General features: G+C 44.0%; 1 protein-coding gene and 1 long non-coding RNA gene across 2 annotated transcripts in view; both read right to left on the bottom strand.

Moving 5' to 3' along the window:
• The window catches only part of LOC306962771 (uncharacterized protein), a 1,040,752-nt gene that overhangs the window by 353,246 nt on the left and 667,926 nt on the right, over window positions 1-19,580 (bottom strand). The window lies entirely within an intron of this gene.
• Window positions 8,630-10,188, bottom strand: LOC306963178. Its single transcript, XR_013792894.1, has 3 exons — window positions 10,159-10,188; window positions 9,295-9,392; window positions 8,630-8,662 (listed from the first exon to the last, which is right to left on the bottom strand). It is a non-coding gene; the product is annotated as an uncharacterized lncRNA (long non-coding RNA).

The raw sequence follows: 19,580 nt of genomic DNA, 5'->3' as shown, positions 1-19,580 counted from the left end.
GTTACCTCTGCATTAGCATCAGTGTGTGTTACCTCTGCATTAGCATCAGTGTGTGTTACCTCTGCATTAGCATCAGTGTGTGTTACCTCTGCATTAGCATTAGCATCAGTGTGTGTTACCTCTGCATTAGCACCAGTGTGTGTTACCTCTGCATTAGCACCAGTGTGTGTTACCTCTGCATTAGCATCAGTGTGTGTTACCTCTGCATTAGCATCAGTGTGTGTTACCTCTGCATTAGCACCAGTGTGTTATCTCTGCATTAGCATCAGTGTGTGTTACCTCTGCATTAGCATTAGCACCAGTGTGTGTTACCTCTGCATTAGCATCAGTGTGTGCTACCTCTGCATTAGCATCAGTGTGTGTTACCTCTGCATTAGCATCAGTGTGTGTTACCTCTGCATTAGCACCAGTGTGTGTTACCTCTGCATTAGCATTAGCATCAGTGTGTGTTACCTCTGCATTAGCATTAGCATCAGTGTGTGTTACCTCTGCATTAGCACCAGTGTGTGTTACCTCTGCATTAGCATTAGCATCAGTGTGTGTTACCTCTGCATTAGCACCAGTGTGTGTTACCTCTGCATTAGCATTAGCATCAGTGTGTGTTACCTCTGCATTAGCATCAGTGTGTGTTACCTCTGCATTAGCATCAGTGTGTGTTACCTCTGCATTAGCATCAGTGTGTGTTACCTCTGCATTAGCACCAGTGTGTGTTATCTCTGCATTAGCACCAGTGTGTGTTACCTCTGCATTAGCATCAGTGTGTGTTACCTCTGCATTAGCATCAGTGTGTGTTACCTCTGCATTAGCACCAGTGTGTGTTACCTCTGCATTAGCATCAGTGTGTGTTACCTCTGCATTAGCATCAGTGTGTGTTACCTCTGCATTAGCATCAGTGTGTGTTACCTCTGCATTAGCATCAGTGTGTGTTACCTCTGCATTAGCATCAGTGTGTGTTACCTCTGCATTAGCACCAGTGTGTGTTACCTCTGCATTAGCATCAGTGTGTGTTACCTCTGCATTAGCACCAGTGTGTGTTACCTCTGCATTAGCATCAGTGTGTGTTACCTCTGCATTAGCACCAGTGTGTGTTACCTCTGCATTAGCATCAGTGTGTGTTACCTCTGCATTAGCATCAGTGTGTGTTACCTCTGCATTAGCATCAGTGTGTGTTACCTCTGCATTAGCATCAGTGTGTGTTACCTCTGCATTAGCATCAGTGTGTGTTACCTCTGCATTAGCATCAGTGTGTGTTACCTCTGCATTAGCATCAGTGTGTGTTACCTCTGCATTAGCACCAGTGTGTGTTACCTCTGCATTAGCATCAGTGTGTGTTACCTCTGCATTAGCATCAGTGTGTGTTACCTCTGCATTAGCATCAGTGTGTGTTACCTCTGCATTAGCATCAGTGTGTGTTACCTCTGCATTAGCATCAGTGTGTGTTACCTCTGCATTAGCACCAGTGTGTGTTACCTCTGCATTAGCATCAGTGTGTGTTACCTCTGCATTAGCACCAGTGTGTGTTACCTCTGCATTAGCATCAGTGTGTGTTACCTCTGCACTGATCATTGCAGCCCCTGAGATTGACTCTGATCAACCTCAGCAGCTGCAGAGGTTGGTGCCGCTGTGAAAGAGACAGATAAAGACATCATAAACAAGGCCGTGGGAACCCAGGGTGCTGAGGGCGCTGCAGCACCCCCCCCTGGCAGATAGTTTGTGAACCGCAGGCAATATTAACCCCTTAACTCCCGCCTGAACCGAGCACCTTTTCTCCAGCTTTACCCCAATCCAAAAGCTTCTGGAAAAAAGGTGTGAAAATAGTGACAAAACTGAGACGAAAACAAGGATGAAAATGTGAAAAAAGTGACAAAAAATGGACAAAAAAGTGAGAAAAATTTGACGAAAAATTGCGGGGAAAAAGGAAGAAAAAGTGATGAGAATTTGACCAAAAAAAATGTGACAAAAAAAGTTACAAAAATGAGTTGAATAGCCAACAAAAAAAATGATGGAAAAAAAATCTGTTGGCGTGAGGAAAAAGATCCTTTCGGTTCAGGCGGGAGTTAAGATGTCACGAACCTCTGAGCCTTTAGACACGCCCCCTCCACACGCTGGCTGTTTCCCAATTGCGAGGATCCGTCCTCCGTTTGGCCACTTCGTTGACGTCCTCGGTGGCGGCTCCTCCAAAACGGAGCGGAGTGTCCTCTCCCCGCACTTGTGTGAAGTTAGCCCCCCCATAGTGTCCGATTTGTTTCAAAATGGTGTCATTCGTTTGTGCTTCGTTTGTGCTTCGTTTGTGCTTCGTTTGTGCTTCGTTTGTGCACATAAAATTAGCGTTTGTGCGCACTTCGTTTTTGAGGTATTGATCGTTGATTGGTAATTGATCAGCCCCCCCATAGTGTCCAATTTGCTTCAAAATGGTGTCATTCGTTTGTGCTTCGTTTGTGCACATAACATTAGCGTTTTATGTGCATTTTTACGTGCACAAACAAAGAGCTGAACAATGACACTAGCTTGGAGTGAATCAGACACTATGGGGGGGCTGATCAATTACCAATCAATGATCAATATCTCAAAAACGAAGTGCGCACAAACGCTAATTTTATGTGCACAAACGAAGCACAAACGAATGACACCATTTTGAAACAAATCGGACACTATGGGGGGGCTAACTTCACACAGGTTCTCCCCGCCGCCTTTGAGCTCAAATGGAACGGCCTCCGGAGTGGCTGCGTCAGGTCACGTGTCAAATCATATAATCAAATGTCAATCTATGCTTATTGAAACAACTGTTTTATAAATAACAGAGGCCAGGAAACTGTTTATGTGGAACAAAACGTTTTTAAATTGAGTTCAAACTAATAAAGTTTTGCGAGAAAAGAAAAAAGAAACTATGCTGCAGTGCATCATGGGTAATTTCAGCTCTCCGAGGCAGCGGAGGATCCACTGCTGTATCCTTCGTAAATGAGCCAAACGGAGGAGTGGAGCTGCGAGGGGGCGAGTGGTCCAGGTGAAATGGAACCACTTGGCGGCGCCGTGATGACGCGAATGACGTCCGAAGAGGTCGAGACGCCAAAGATCCTGGCAATTGGGGAACAGCCATTAGGTGTGTTTAAGATGAAGTGCGCCTCGCCTCGATTCCAGACGAGACCAGGCGGTGGCGTCAGAGGGCGGAGAAAGGCGCCTCTAACCAAGGCAGACACATCTCAGCCCCGAGAACAGAGAGGAGCCTCAGGTCACGCAGCGTCTCAGCCCCGAGAACAGGGAGGAGCCTCAGATCACGCAGCGTCTCAGCCCCGAGAACAGGGAGGAGCCTCAGGTCACGCAGCGTCTCAGCCCCGAGAACAGAGAGGAGCCTCAGATCACGCAGCGTCTCAGGCCGAGAACAGGGAGGAGCCTCAGGTCACGCAGCGTCTCAGCCCCGAGAACAGAGAGGAGCCTCAGGTCACGCAGCGTCTCAGCCCCGAGAACAGGGAGGAGCCTCAGATCACGCAGCGTCTCGCGTCTGTTAGAAAGTTTGGGAATAAAACTACTTTAAAAGTTTGTGAACACATTTCTGCTTCTCCCACACACCAGACAGATGCCCCATCACTACAGCTACAATAACAGACTCTCCTCTTACAGTTTAGGATTAGAACAATAAACTTATGCATATTTAAAATATAGGCCATATGTTCAACACACTGGGACTTTCTGTCAAAAATGAAGAAGTAGAAGTAGATCTTGGTGATGAGAAAAAAGGAGGCAGGAGCTGCGGAGCGTCAAGGCAACACGTCTCCGATCTAAACACAACTCATATCCAATCATCTGTCAGTCTCTGTCAGCGTACGTGTTTACGGCACTTCATTTCCCACAATCCCTTTGGCTTTTGTAGTTCAGCCAGCCGAGCGAGGCGGAGAAAAGCAACTTCGCTCGCCGACCCAAGGCGCTCCAGCCGCCTCGGTCTCACGAGAATACGGCACCGTCGCACAGGTGGCGTCAGAGCGATTCTGACCGGCCTGCACCGCTCGCCTGCAGCGCCTCGCTCATCTTAAACACACCTATTGTCTGTGGCATCAGTGGGGAGGGGGTTCTGCTGAGGAGCAGTGGTTGGTTACTCGGCTGGTGACCAAAGCTCGGAGGCGTCTCCAGGAGGTGGGGGCGTTCCTAGGAGGACTCAGGCAAACCTATCCCTAAAATGGCCGCCGTCAGAGTTTTTACAGATTACTCAGAAATACGTGAATGTGCCGAGGCAACACTTCAGCCATGTTTTTAATGAGGGAGAGACAGAATAACATGATGGAAAGCTTGAAAAAGTCCATTTTGCAGAATACCCCCCTTTAATTGTTTCTTCCTCACATTTCCTGCCCATTTGCACGAGTGTTTGTAAGAGCTGATTTCCTCCATTGTGAGATCAGTAAAGTCTTGTGGTGAAAAATGAATGCAACACTGGACACTCTGACATTGCAGAATCTTATTGCAACAACGCCACAGAAAATCAAAGCTAAAGGCTCGTGACCTTTGTTTTCAGGGTGACCAGGCAGCGTCTGAATCTGTTAATGAGTCACTTCCTGCATGAACGTCGTGAATGGTTGATATTTAATGCATTATTTCTTCCGTATTAAAGCCGCGGCACCTGATTTCTCACTGTGTTTGAACGTAGACCTTGTTAAGATCTAGTGTCTTCCGGGTTTGGTCAGATTTAGATCAGACCCAGCTCTGGTTTCGCCCTGATTTGGCCCAGCAGTAATTTCAGAAATGAAAGGAAAAAGGAAGTGAATGAGGAAGGAAGTCTGGAGAGAAGCCTTGGGGAGCTGCGTCGGTGGAAGTGGAACCATAAACTCAGTCCTTAGTCCGCGGTTTTGACCCGGTCCAGTCCTGGTCCAGTCCTGGTCCAGTCCCGGTCCTGTCCTTACTTTCACCGTGCGCCTTTTATTCCTCAAAAACAGGAAAGATGTGACGTGGGGAGAAGCTTCCTGCTGCCGTGGAACTCCCGAATCCTGCTTCAGTCTCTGGACTTCAGGCTTTGGACCCGGTTTCTCCTCAGCTCTGGAGAAACCCTGAACACATCATTTGGATTTTCACCTCTTTTTTTTGGACCTCTCAGTGGCTCCGTGTTTTGTCTCTCTCCACATTTTGTCCGTTTGCTTCTGGAGACTGGACACATGTAACTTTAGCTTCCAAATGGAGTAGGCTTTTTGTTCTGTTTTATCTAGTTGTTTTTTTTTTTTTTAAAGTGGAACTGCATTTTGCCCTCAACAGTAAGCACAACTTTCCTTTCCTTTTTAATCCTCTCCACCTTTAAGCGGGCCACTTTTCAATCGCGTCTGACCCTTTCCTGTCTCGTGCTTCTGTTGAAGTTGCGGTAACACTTTACATTACGGGCCGGTAAGTCCGTGGTACTTACAGTGGTAATTACTAGTACTTATTTTGTACTAGTAATTGGGGTTAGGGTTAGGGAGTCAGAGTTACCCCTGTATCTCTCATTACTAAGAGATACAGGGGTAACGCTTCATAATGAAGGTTGTACTTCTATTTACTTTGGTACTTACTGGTAATTCAAGGATACTACAGCAGCAAGTCATAGGCAGTAAATGAGGTACTTCTACAAACTGAAGTCATTTCTAGGATTGTGTGACTATAAAACAACATAAAACAGCATTAGGGAAAACAAGAACCTTCATTACTAAGAGTTACCACTGTTTCTAGAAGTACATACCTTGTAATTCTCACTATAGTGTGGTTAGTGCTAGATGGTCTGCTCCGGAGGGACAGTCTGCTGTGAAAACGTGAGATATCATGACACAAATTAAGGTTAGGGCCAGGGAAATGGTTAACCTCTTAACTCCCGCCTGAACCGAGAGGGTCTTTTTCCTCACGTCATCACATTTTTTTCCAACATTTTTTTGTTGGGTGTTCAACTCATTTTTGTAACTTTTTTGTAATTTTTTATCACATTTTTGTCATTTTTTTCGTCAATTTTTAATCAATTTTTTTGTCACATTTTGTCACATTTTTGTAATTTTTTTGTAATTTTTTTGTAATTTTTTTGTCTCATTTTTGTCAATTTTTTGTCATTTTTTCGTCAATTTTGAATCAATTTTTTTGTAATTTTTTTGTAATTTTTTTGTAATTTGTTTGTAATTTTTTCGTCAATTTTTCGTCATTTTTTCGTCAATTTTTAATCAATTTTTTTGTCACATTTTTTCAAATTTTTGTCATTTTTTCGTAAATTTGTTATATATTTTTTGTCACATTTTTGACTTTTTTTTTTTCAATTTTTTATCAATTTTTTGTAATTTTTTTGTCACATTTTGTCACATTTTTGTCATTTTTTTGTCAATTTTTTTGTAATTTTTTTGTAATTTTTTGTCACATTTTTGTCATTTTTTCGTCAATTTTTAATAAAGTTTTTTGTCACATTTTTGTAAAATTTTTGTCATTTTTTCGTAAATTTGTTATAAATCTTTTGTCACATTTTTGACATTTTTTTTTTTCCAATTTTTTATCAATTTTTTTGTAATTTTTTTGTCACATTTTGTCACATTTTTGTCATTTTTTTGTCAATTTTTTATAAATATTTTGTCACATTTTTGACATTCTTTTTTTAAATTTTTTTGTAATTTTTTTGTAATTTTTTTGTCACATTTTTTGTCATTTTTTCGTCAATTTTTAATAAATTTTTTTGTCACATTTTGTCAAATTTTTGTCATTTTTTTGTCAATTTTTTATAAATATTTTGTCACATTTTGACTTTTTTTTTGTCATTTTTTTTTTATTTTTTTGTCATTTTTTTGTAAATTTTTTGTCAAATTTTTGACTTTTTTTTCAATTTTTTATCCATTTTTTTGTAATTTTTTTGTCACATTTTTGTCATTTTTTTGTCAATTTTTTATAAATCTTTTGTCACATTTTTGACATTTTTTTTTTTCATTTTTTTGTAATTTTTTTGTCACATTTTGTCAAATTTTTGTCATTTTTTCGTAAATTTGTTATAAATCTTTTGTCACATTTTTGTCATTTTTTTTGTCAATTTTTTGTCAATGTTTTCTCACTTTTTTGTCACATTTCCATCATTGTTTTGTTGCCATTTCCACAGCTTTTTCCCAGAAGCTTTTGGATTGGGGTAAAGCCAAACTGGAGAAAATGTGCTCGGTTCAGGCGGGAGTTAAGGGGTTAACCTTAAGGATTAGGATTATTTGTATTTTTAGACAAACCAACTCATAGATCTATACAAACTCACAGCAGACCGTCCCTCCGGAGCAGACGATCCAGCACTAACCCTATAGTATCCTTTAAGTACCACAATAAGTATCTAGAATTATCACTGTAAGCACCACCATAAGAACCACTGTAAGTACCACAATAAGTATCTAGAAGTACCACTATTATTACGAGTATTTACCACTGTAAGTACCACCATAAGTATCTAGAATTACCATTGTAAGTACAAGGACTTACTGGCCCGTAATGTAAAGTGTTTCCGAAGCTGTGTACTTCTTCTACAGAAATACACTTTTACACACACACATTCACCCAAAGACAGATTGTATGAGCTTTTTTGACTTGACATTTTGACGTTTCTTTCCCTGATTGGTCCGTCTGTTTCTGCTGCTCTCTGATTGGTCGGTAGGAAGAAGATGAAGCTCTTCCTGCTTCTCGTTGTTGCGGAGGCTGCCTGGTCACTAAGCGAGGTACGTATTAAATAGATCGTTTAAGCTCTGACCCCAGCACATGTTCCCCAGTTCAGCTTTACCCAAATCTGAAGATGTTTTTGACCTCTTAACTCCCACCTGAACGGATCTTATTTTCTCCATTTTGGCTTTACCCGAATCAAAAAGCACCAAAACAGCCACAAAAATTGAGAAGAAAACAAGGATGTAAACGCGACAAAAATGTGACAAAAATGTGACAAAAATGTGACAAAAATGTGACAAAAATGTGACAAAAATTCAACAAAAATGTGACAAAAATGTGACAAAAATTCAAAAAAAATTCAACAAAAATGTGACAAAAATGTGACAAAAATTCAACTAAAAAGTGACAAAAATGTGACAAAAATGTGACAAAAATGTGACAAAAATTCAACAAAAATTCAACAAAAATTCAACAAAAATTCAACAAAAATTCAACAAAAATTCAACAAAAATGTGACAAAAATTCAACAAAAATGTGACAAAAATTCAACAAAAATGTGACAAAAATGTGACAAAAATTTAACAAAAATTCAACAAAAATTCAACAAAAATTCAACAAAAATGTGACAAAAATTCAACAAAAATTCAACAAAAATGTGACAAAAATTCAACAAAAATTCAACAAAAATTCAACAAAAATTTAACAAAAATGTGACAAAAATGAAAAAAACATACAAAAGGTGACACAACACAGCAACAATGTGAGGAAAAAGATCAGTTTTGTGGGTCTTAGCTTTCAAATTGTGTGTTACACAGGCCGATATAACAGCCAAAGAGGACAGAACGCGTTGGTTCAGGCGGGTGGTAAGAGGTTATTAACCCTTTAATGTTATGCTACAGCCTGTAGGACAAACATCAATGTTATTAGTTTATGTTTATTATTATGATTGTTTTTTTATAGACCTCTGAGTTACCTGCCTTAAACCGGTCCAACCCTGGTCTTAACCAGCACAAACCAGTCCAGCCAGACCTGATCTAAGCCTGGTCGAAAACTCCTCTAAACCAGTGAAAACCAGCCTAAACCAATCCAAACCTGGTCTAAAACAGTCCAAACCTGGTCTAAAACAGTCCAAACCTGGTCTAAAACAGTCCAAACCAGCCTAAACCAGTCCAAACCTGGTCTAAAACAGTCCAAACCTGGTCCAAACCAGTCCAAACCAGCCTAAACCAGTCCAAACCTGGTCCAAACCAGTCCAAACCTGGTCTAAAACAGTCCAAACCTGGTCTAAAACAGTCCAAACCTGGTCTAAACCAGTCCAAACCAGCCTAAACCAGTCCAAACCTGGTCCAAACCAGCCTAAACCAGTCCAAACCTGGTCCAAACCAGTCCAAACCAGCCTAAACCAGTCCAAACCTGGTCTAAAACAGTCCAAACCTGGTCTAAACCAGTCCAAACCAGCCTAAAACAGTCCAAACCTGGTCTAAACCAGTCCAAACCAGCCTAAACCAGTCCAAACCTGGTCCAAACCTGGTCTAAACCAGTCCAAACCTGGTCCAAACCTGGTCTAAAACAGTCCAAACCTGGTCTAAACCAGTCCAAACCAGCCTAAACCAGTCCAAACCAGTCCAAACCTGGTCTAAAACAGTCCAAACCTGGTCTAAAACAGTCCAAACCAGCCTAAACCAGTCCAAACCTGGTCTAAACCAGTCCAAACCTGGTCCAAACCAGTCCAAACCTGGTCTAAACCAGTCCAAACCTGGTCTAAACCAGTCCAAACCAGCCTAAACCAGTCCAAACCTGGTCTAAACCAGTCCAAACCAGCCTAAACCAGTCCAAACCTGGTCCAAACCAGTCCAAACCTGGTCTAAACCAGTCCAAACCAGCCTAAACCAGTCCAAACCTGGCCTAAACCAGTCCAAACCTGCTCTAAGACAGTCTAAAACTGCTGTAAACCGGTCCAAACCAGACCTAAACTGCTCTCAGTCCCGAAGCTTTTAGATTTGGGTAAAGACAAGCTGGAGAACATGTGCTTGGTTAAGGCGGGGGTTAAGGGGTTGAACTGAAATCTATTTTTATTGTTTTATTGACTTGTTAAAGACACACAGTCATGGACGAAAGTGTTGACGCCTCAGAAATGTTTCCGCTGAAGTATTTCTCCCACAAAGTGAGTGACGTTATACATGTTTTGTGATTATTATTCTAAACAACACAAGGGGGCGGGGGGTGGCACAGTGGTTAGCGCTCACGCTTCACAGCACGAAGGTCCCAGGTTCAATTTTCTCTGGGTCCCCCCGTCACCCCGGATGCAGGGGCTCACGAGGGCTCAGCGCCACAGCGCTTCACACATGAAAGGGAGGGGGTTCATTCACTCCATGCTGATGGTGGTGAGCTACATGTAAGGCTTCATCAGATGACTTTTTACTAAACCAGGTCTAAACCAGGACTAAACCAGAACTACTCTGGGTCCAAACAAGTTCGAAACAAGGTCTGAGCCTTTTGCACCAGTCCAAAACTGCTCTAAACGTGTCCAAACCAGTCCAAAACCACTCTGAACCGGTCCAAACCAGTCCAAAACTGCTCTAAACGTGTCCAAACCAGTCCAAAACCACTCTGAACCGGTCCAAACCAGTCCAAAACCACTCTGAAACAGTCCAAACCAGTCCAAAACTGCTCTATACCGATTCAAACCAGTCCAAAACTGCTCTGAAACAGTCCAAACCAGTCCAAAACTGCTCTAAACGTGTCCAAACCAGTCCAAAACCACTCTGAAACAGTCCAAACCAGTCCAAAACTGCTCTATACCGGTTCAAACCAGTCCAAAACTGCTCTGAAACAGTCCAAACCTGTCCAAAACTGCTCTGAACCAGTCCAAACCAGTCCAAAACTGCTCTATACCGATTCAAACCAGTCCAAAACTGCTCTGAAACAGTCCAAACCTGTCCAAAACTGCTCTGAACCGGTCCAAACCAGTCCAAAACTGCTCTATACCGGTCCAAACCAGTCCAAAACTGCTCTAAACGTGTCCAAACCAGTCCAAAACCACTCTGAAACAGTCCAAACCAGTCCAAAACCACTCTGAAACAGTCCAAACCAGTCCAAAACTGCTCTATACCGGTTCAAACCAGTCCAAAACTGCTCTGAAACAGTCCAAACCTGTCCAAAACTGCTCTGAACCGGTCCAAACCAGTCCAAAACTGCTCTATACCGGTTCAAACCAGTCCAAAACTGCTCTATACCGGTCCAAACCAGTCCAAAACTGAATTGGAAATCCGCGCAGTAATAATCTTCACTTTACTGTGCGAATAACAAACTACTCCTGGTATTATTACGCCTTACAATATAGTTCCCCCTTTTATCCGCTTAGAAAATCCACATTGTTTAATTGTGTGTAATTATACTTTGTAGTGGAACACTTCACGTAACCATATTTAAATAGGGGAAACGTGGAAGAGCTTGGTAGCTTCTATCTTGACCTGTTTTGGAGCTATAGAGGAGAGAGGGAGAGGCTAAATGCTAACGCCGTCTGCGCTGTGTTTACGTGACTGAAGATCAGACAGGTCCTAAAGAACTCGTCACAGCTCAGGTAAGAACATATCTCAGTATGGAAAAACGGTGGCCTGTTCCTTTAATATAGAAGCTGCAGTTAAACTTATGACCTGAGGTGGCAGTAGTGAGTCTAAAACGAGCTAACTTGCATCTTGTCTCTTTAAGGTGATTGGTTCAGAGGTTAATGGGACAATTTCAACACTTTGCTCCATGACTGTGTGTTCAAATCTCTGCTCAAGTTCAGGTAAATGATGAAACCCTTGTGTGTGTGATTGTCCAGGTCAGGCCTGGCGTCTGTCAGTCGTCCACCACGGCCGAGACCCTGGGGCTCTGCACTTCCTGCGCCATTCGGTACACATGCCCCCCCACGAGCTCCGCCGTCAGGACAGAGAACTGCACGTAAGAGCCTAACCTGGAGCCACGGCTAAACTTTCTACAGAGGTGCACTCAGAGCCGGTGTTAATGTCGTCGACTAAAATATTTAGTCTTAATTTTAGTCAAAGTGATATTTTTGTGACTAAAACTAAATTAAAAGTTTCTCATGAGACTAAAACTGTGACTAAAATGTCCAGATATTTGAGTCGACTAAAATCAGACTAAATAAAAATGAAAAGGAGAGACTAAAATCATCCAAACTTCTATTGAACAGTGTTAATTTTGACAACATATTTTATTTTAGTTTTAGTCTTTTGACTAAAATGTAATTTAATTTTAGTCGAGATTTAGTCAAAAAAAACTTTTCAATTTTAGTCTAGTTTTAGTCGAATAAATTTAAGACTAATTGAGTGGACTTTGCATTGATAATATTCATTATAATCATGTTTAATGTTGTTCCTCTGCTTCATGGAGCTGCTCCACATGAACAAAGCTCAGAGCTGATCCTTTAAACATGATCTGAGGCTCTTTCAGACGCTCAATACAAGTTTGGATGATTTTAGTCTCTCCTTTTCATTTTTATTTAGTCTGATTTTAGTCGACTCAAATATCTGGACATTTTAGTCACAGTTTTAGTCTCATGAGAAACTTTTAATTTAGTTTTAGTCCAATTCTAGTCACAAAAATGTCACTTTGACTAAAATTAAGACTAAATATTTCAGTCGACGACATTAACACTTGTATTGAGCGTCTGAAAGAGCCTCAGATCATGTTTAAAGGATCAGCTCTGAGCTTTGTTCATGTGGAGCAGCTCCATTAAGTCAAGGACCTTGATTAAATATGATTATAATGAATATTATCAATGCAAAGTCCACTAAATTAGTCTTAATTTTAGTCGACTAAAACTAGACTAAAATTTAACGTTTTTTTTTACTAAATCTCGACTAAAATTAAATAACATTTTAGTCAAAAGACTAAAACTACAACTAAAATAAAATATGTTGTCAAAATTAACTGACTTAGAGCCGGTTTTTCCTATAGGCAAACTATGCAAGGTGCGTAGGGCCCCCGCAGGGACAAGGGCTCCACATCTCAGTCAAACTACGGTGTTGTTTCACTGATTGTTACGTGGCCTCTTTGTCTCAAATATGAGTTGAATCCACACGGTTCTAATGCGCGTCGTTACTTACAGTAACTCTGGTTCTCTGAATGTGCACAGTCTAAAACGAATTGGCTTGTTGCACGGTGTGGCTACGCTAGTTCCTCTGACCTGAAGGTGTGAGCGCCTGGACTTCCTGTCTGTTTTCTTTTCCTGGAATAAAAATCATATTTTCTAAAGATTACGTTGTGGGCGGTGAGTTCCCGGTAGATGATCATTTATTGTGAGTTCAAATCATGATGAACGAGTTCAGATCAGAGACGCCTGTGATCATGAAGGATTGATAGTTTGTCTTGAAGCTAAAGGCTAACATGCTATAAAAGAATATATGTAAAGGCACTATTTCAAGCTGTGTAATGCATTAACCCCTTAACTCCCACCTGAACCGAGCACATTTTCTCGACAAAAACAATGATGGAAAAGTGGCAAAAATGTCACAAAAATGTCACAAGAAATTGACAAAAAATTGACGAAAAATGACAAAAATATGACAAAAAAATGACCAAAAAATTCCAAAAATGTGACAAAAATGTGACAAAAAAAATTACCAAAAAATTACAAAAATGTGATGAATAATGTGACAAAAAAAATAAAATAAAAATGTGACCAAAAAATGACAAAAAAGTGACAAAAATGAAAAAAAAAATCTGATGACGTGAGGAAAAAAGATCCTCTCGGTTCAGGCGGGAGTTAAGAGGTTAAATTAGCCTTTAGCTTCAAGACAAACTCCCCGATCCTTATAAACATAAACGTCTCCTCAATGGAAATATTTCTACCAGAAACTCACTGGTCTAAGCGAATCTTAATGGAAATGAACACGAACAGGAAGTACTAGCTCCCACAGCTTCAGCTCAGAGGAACTAGCGTAGCCACATTGTGCAACTTCTGTTGCAACGGGTCCACCAATGGCCGCTGGCTGCTCTGCTTTATGCCCAAAACACTAGAGGGCGCCGTTGCTCCGCCATTGCTGTAGTACCTCCATATCGCCGCTGGTCCCCCATTGAAAAGCATTGGAGTTAAGACACGTTAAAAACAACTTTAAAGCCTGGTCCCAGTTTTTTTGAACTATCTAGAGCTGGATGTTCCTCCTGAGATAACGCTGGGTTTGTCACAGTTAAAGAAACCAGGCTGGTTTTCGTAAGAAGAATTTTAGAAATCTCGTACTTTATGAGGGTCGGACTGTTAGCATTGGAGCAGCGCGAGCTACACGTCACGCAAGGGCGGAGTCTACAGTGAAGATCCCGCCCTTATGCCCTTTTTAGGAACATGCTTCATCAGAGCTGGGGAGGAGGAGTCTGTAAATCCACCATGATTTCCCCCACGACCGTGGTCATTATGGTAAACGGGGAGGAGTGAGGAGAAGCTGTCCATTTATTTATACAGTCCATGGGGTCCACAGACACAGGAATTTGATCTCTGATAAAAATCCAACACCAATCGCTCAAAAGGGCCACTGGCCGATGGTCATTCAGACACGTCACAGGAGTCTTCTCGGGCGCTGGAGTTATGAGTGATCTTTTAAAGCTAGCTGGAACAGTGCACTTCCTGAGTGACATGTTGAAAAGCTGCTCGGAGCACAGTTTCAGGACACTGGGAGGAATACAGTCTGGTCCAGGGGCCTTCCTAACCTTCGCCTCTGGACATCCTCCTGAATGATGGTGAAGCTCTGCTCGTTACAAACAGGAACAACAACAGGTTCAACATTTTCAATTTAAAGACGACAGTAAAGCTCAGGTCAGGTCATCAGCAGGTCGACTACACACTGAAGTAACAGTGACGGGCTAAACCAGGTCTAACCTCTGGTCTAACCTCTGTAACCTCTGGTCTAGCCTCTGGTCTAACCTCTGGTCTAACCTCTGGTCTAACCTCTGTAACCTCTGGTCTAACCTCTGGTCTAACCTCTGGTCTAACCTCTGGTCTAACCTCTGGTCTAACCTCTGGTCTAACCTCTGGTCTAACCTCTGGTCTAACCTCTGGTCTAGCCTCTGGTCTAACCTCTGGTCTAACCTCTGGTCTAACCTCTGGTCTAACCTCTGTAACCTCTGGTCTAACCTCTGGTCTAGCCTCTGGTCTAACCTCTGGTCTAGCCTCTGGTCTAGCCTCTGGTCTAACCTCTGGTCTAACCTCTGGTCTAACCTCTGTAACCTCTGGTCTAGCCTCTGGTCTAACCTCTGGTCTAACCTCTGGTCTAACCTCTGTAGCCTCTGGTCTAGCCTCTGGTCTAACCTCTGTAACCTCTGGTCTAACCTCTGGTCTAACCTCTGTAACCTCTGGTCTAACCTCTGTAGCCTCTGGTCTAGCCTCTGGTCTAACCTCTGTAACCTCTGGTCTAACCTCTGGTCTAACCTCTGGTCTAACCTCTGGTCTAACCTCTGGTCTAACCTCTGGTCTAGCCTCTGGTCTAACCTCTGGTCTAACCTCTGGTCTAACCTCTGGTCTAACCTCTGTAACCTCTGGTCTAACCTCTGGTCTAGCCTCTGGTCTAGCCTCTGGTCTAACCTCTGGTCTAACCTCTGGTCTAACCTCTGGTCTAGCCTCTGGTCTAACCTCTGGTCTAGCCTCTGGTCTAGCCTCTGGTCTAACCTCTGGTCTAACCTCTGGTCTAACCTCTGGTCTAACCTCTGGTCTAACCTCTGGTCTAACCTCTGGTCTAACCTCTGTAACCTCTGGTCTAGCCTCTGGTCTAACCTCTGGTCTAACCTCTGGTCTAACCTCTGTAGCCTCTGGTCTAGCCTCTGGTCTAACCTCTGTAACCTCTGGTCTAACCTCTGGTCTAACCTCTGTAACCTCTGGTCTAACCTCTGTAGCCTCTGGTCTAGCCTCTGGTCTAGCCTCTGGTCTAACCTCTGGTCTAACCTCTGGTCTAACCTCTGGTCTAACCTCTGGTCTAACCTCTGGTCTAACCTCTGGTCTAACCTCTGGTCTAACCTCTGGTCTAACCTCTGGTCTAACCTCTGGTCTAACCTCTGTAACCTCTGGTCTAACCTCTGGTCTAACCTCTGTAGCCTCTGGTCTAACCTCTGGTCTAACCTCTGGTCTAACCTCTGGTCTAACCTCTGGTCTAACCTCTGGTCTAACCTCTGTAACCTCTGGTCTAACCTCTGGTCTAACCTCTGTAACCTCTGGTCTAACCTCTGTAACCTCTGGTCTAACCTCTGGTCTAACCTCTGGTCTAACCTCTGGTCTAACCTCTGGTCTAACCTCTGTAACCTCTGGTCTAGCCTCTGGTCTAACCTCTGGTCTAACCTCTGGTCTAACCTCTGTAACCTCTGGTCTAACCTCTGGTCTAACCTCTGTAACCTCTGGTCTAACCTCTGGTCTAACCTCTGGTCTAGCCTCTGGTCTAACCTCTGGTCTAACCTCTGTAACCTCTGGTCTAACCTCTGTAACCTTTGGTCTAACCTCTGTAGCCTCTGGTCTAACCTCTGTAACCTTTGGTCTAACCTCTGTAACCTCTGGTCTAACCTCTGTAGCCTCTGGTCTAACCTCTGGTCTAACCTCTGGTCTAACCTCTGGTCTAACCTCTGGTCTAGCCTCTGGTCTAACCTCTGGTCTAACCTCTGGTCTAACCTCTGGTCTAACCTCTGTAACCTCTGGTCTAACCTCTGGTCTAACCTCTGGTCTAACCTCTGTAACCTCTGGTCTAACCTCTGGTCTAACCTCTGTAACCTCTGGTCTAACCTCTGGTCTAACCTCTGGTCTAACCTCTGGTCTAACCTCTGGTCTAACCTCTGGTCTAACCTCTGGTCTAACCTCTGGTCTAGCCTCTGGTCTAACCTCTGGTCTAACCTCTGGTCTAACCTCTGGTCTAACCTCTGGTCTAACCTCTGGTCTAACCTCTGGTCTAACCTCTGGTCTAACCTCTGGTCTAACCTCTGGTCTAACCTCTGGTCTAACCTCTGGTCTAGCCTCTGGTCTAACCTCTGGTCTAACCTCTGGTCTAGCCTCTGGTCTAGCCTCTGGTCTAACCTCTGTAACCTCTGGTCTAACCTCTGGTCTAACCTCTGGTCTAACCTCTGTAACCTCTGGTCTAACCTCTGGTCTAACCTCTGGTCTAACCTCTGGTCTAACCTCTGGTCTAGCCTCTGGTCTAACCTCTGGTCTAACCTCTGGTCTAACCTTTGTAACCTCTGGTCTAACCTCTGGTCTAACCTCTGGTCTAACCTCTGTAACCTCTGGTCTAACCTCTGGTCTAACCTCTGTAACCTCTGGTCTAACCTCTGTAACCTCTGGTCTAACCTCTGGTCTAGCCTCTGGTCTAACCTCTGGTCTAACATCTGGTCTAACCTCTGGTCTAACCTCTGGTCTAACCTCTGGTCTTACCTCTAGTCTAACCTCTGGTCTAACCTCTGGTCTAACCTCTGGTCTAACCTCTGGTCTAGCCTCTGGTCTAACCTCTGGTCTAACCTCTGGTCTAGCCTCTGGTCTAACCTCTGGTCTAACCTCTGGTCTAACCTCTGGTCTAACCTCTAGTCTAACCTCTGGTCTAACCTCTGGTCTAACCTCTGGTCTAACCTCTGGTCTAGCCTCTGGTCTAACCTCTGGTCTAACCTCTGGTCTAGCCTCTGTAACCTCTGGTCTAACCTCTGGTCTAACCTCTGGTCTAACCTCTGGTCTAGCCTCTGGTCTAACCTCTGGTCTAACCTCTGGTCTAACCTCTGGTCTAACCTCTGGTTTAACCTCTGGTCTAGCCTCTGGTCTAGCCTCTGGTCTAACCTCTGGTCTAACCTCTGGTCTAACCTCTGGTCTAGCCTCTGGTCTAGCCTCTGGTCTAGCCTCTGGTCTAACCTCTGTAACCTCTGGTCTAACCTCTGGTCTAACCTCTGGTCTAACCTCTGTAACCTCTGGTCTAACCTCTGGTCTAACCTCTGGTCTAACCTCTGTAACCTCTGGTCTAACCTCTGGTCTAACCTCTGGTCTAACCTCTGGTCTAGCCTCTGTAACCTCTGGTCTAACCTCTGGTCTAACCTCTGGTCTAACCTCTGGTCTAACCTCTGGTCTAACCTCTGGTCTAACCTCTGGTCTAGCCTCTGGTCTAACCTCTGGTCTAACCTCTGGTCTAACCTCTGGTCTAACCTCTGGTCTAGCCTCTGGTCTAACCTCTGGTCTAACCTCTGGTCTAACCTCTGGTCTAACCTCTGGTCTAACCTCTGGTCTAGCCTCTGGTCTAACCTCTGGTCTAACCTCTGGTCTAGCCTCTGGTCTAACCTCTGGTCTAGCCTCTGGTCTAACCTCTGGTCTAACCTCTGGTCTAGCCTCTGGTCTAACCTCTGGTCTAGCCTCTGGTCTAACCTCTGGTCTAACCTCTGGTCTAACCTCTGGTCTAACCTCTGGTCAAACCTCTGGTCTAACCTCTGGTCTAGCCTCTGGTCTAACCTCTGGTCTAACCTCTGGTCTAGCCTCTGGTCTAACCTCTGGTCTAGCCTCTGTAACCTCTGGTCTAGCCTCTGGTCTAACCTCTGGTCTAACCTCTGGTCTAACCTCTGGTCTAACCTCTGGTCTAACCTCTGGTCTAACCTCTGGTCTAACCTCTGGTCTAACCTCTGGTCTAACCTCTGGTCTAACCTCTGTAACCTCTGGTCTAACCTCTGGTCTAACCTCTGTAACCTCTGGTCTAACCTCTGGTCTAACCTCTGGTCTAACCTCTGGTCTAACCTCTGGTCTAACCTCTGGCCTAACCTCTGGTCTAACCTCTGGTCTAGCCTCTGGTCTAACCTCTGTAACCTCTGGTCTAACCTCTGGTCTAACCTCTGGTCTAACCTCTGGTCTAACCTCTGGTCTAGCCTCTGGTCTAGCCTCTGTAACCTCTGTAACCTCTGTAACCTCTGGTCTAACCTCTGGTCTAACCTCTGGTCTAACCTCTGGTCTAGCCTCTGGTCTAACCTCTGGTCTAGCCTCTGGTCTAACCTCTGTAACCTCTGGTCTAACCTCTGGTCTAACCTCTGGTCTAACCTCTGTAACCTCTGGTCTAACCTCTGGTCTAACCTCTGGTCTAACCTCTGGTCTAGCCTCTGGTCTAACCTCTGTAACCTCTGTAACCTCTGTAACCTCTGGTCTAACCTCTGTAACCTCTGGTCTAACCTCTGGTCTAACCTCTGGTCTAACCTCTGGTCTAGCCTCTGGTCTAACCTCTGGTCTAGCCTCTGGTCTAACCTCTGTAACCTCTGGTCTAACCTCTGGTCTAACCTCTGGTCTAACCTCTGGTCTAGCCTCTGGTCTAGCCTCTGGTCTAACCTCTGGTCTAGCCTCTGGTCTAGCCTCTGGTCTAACCTCTCTAACCTCTGGTCTAACCTCTGGTCTAACCTCTGGTCTAACCTCTGGTCTAACCTCTGGTCTAACCTCTGGTCTAGCCTCTGGTCTAGCCTCTGGTCTAACCTCTGGTCTAGCCTCTGGTCTAACCTCTGGTCTAGCCTCTGGTCTAACCTCTGTAACCTCTGGTCTAACCTCTGGTCTAACCTCTGGTCTAGCCTCTGGTCTAGCCTCTGGTCTAACCTCTGGTCTAGCCTCTGGTCTAGCCTCTGGTCTAACCTCTGTAACCTCTGGTCTAACCTCTGGTCTAACCTCTGGTCTAACCTCTGGTCTAACCTCTGGTCTAACCTCTGGTCTAACCTCTGGTCTAACCTCTGGTCTTACCTCTGGTCTAACCTCTGGTCTAACCTCTGGTCTAACCTCTGGTCTAACCTCTGGTCTAACCTCTGGTCTAACCTCTGGTCTAACCTCTGGTCTAACCTCTGGTCTAGCCTCTGGTCTAGCCTCTGGTCTAACCTCTGGTCTAACCTCTGGTCTAACCTCTGGTCTAACCTCTGGTCTAGCCTCTGGTCTAGCCTCTGGTCTAACCTCTGGTCTAACCTCTGGTCTTACCTCTGGTCTTACCTCTGGTCTTACCTCT

The sequence above is a fragment of the Gobius niger genome (assembly GCF_951799975.1).
Source record: "Gobius niger genome assembly, chromosome: 5".
Classification (NCBI taxonomy): Eukaryota; Metazoa; Chordata; class Actinopteri; order Gobiiformes; family Gobiidae; genus Gobius; species Gobius niger.
This window is presented reverse-complemented; position numbering and strand designations above follow the sequence as displayed.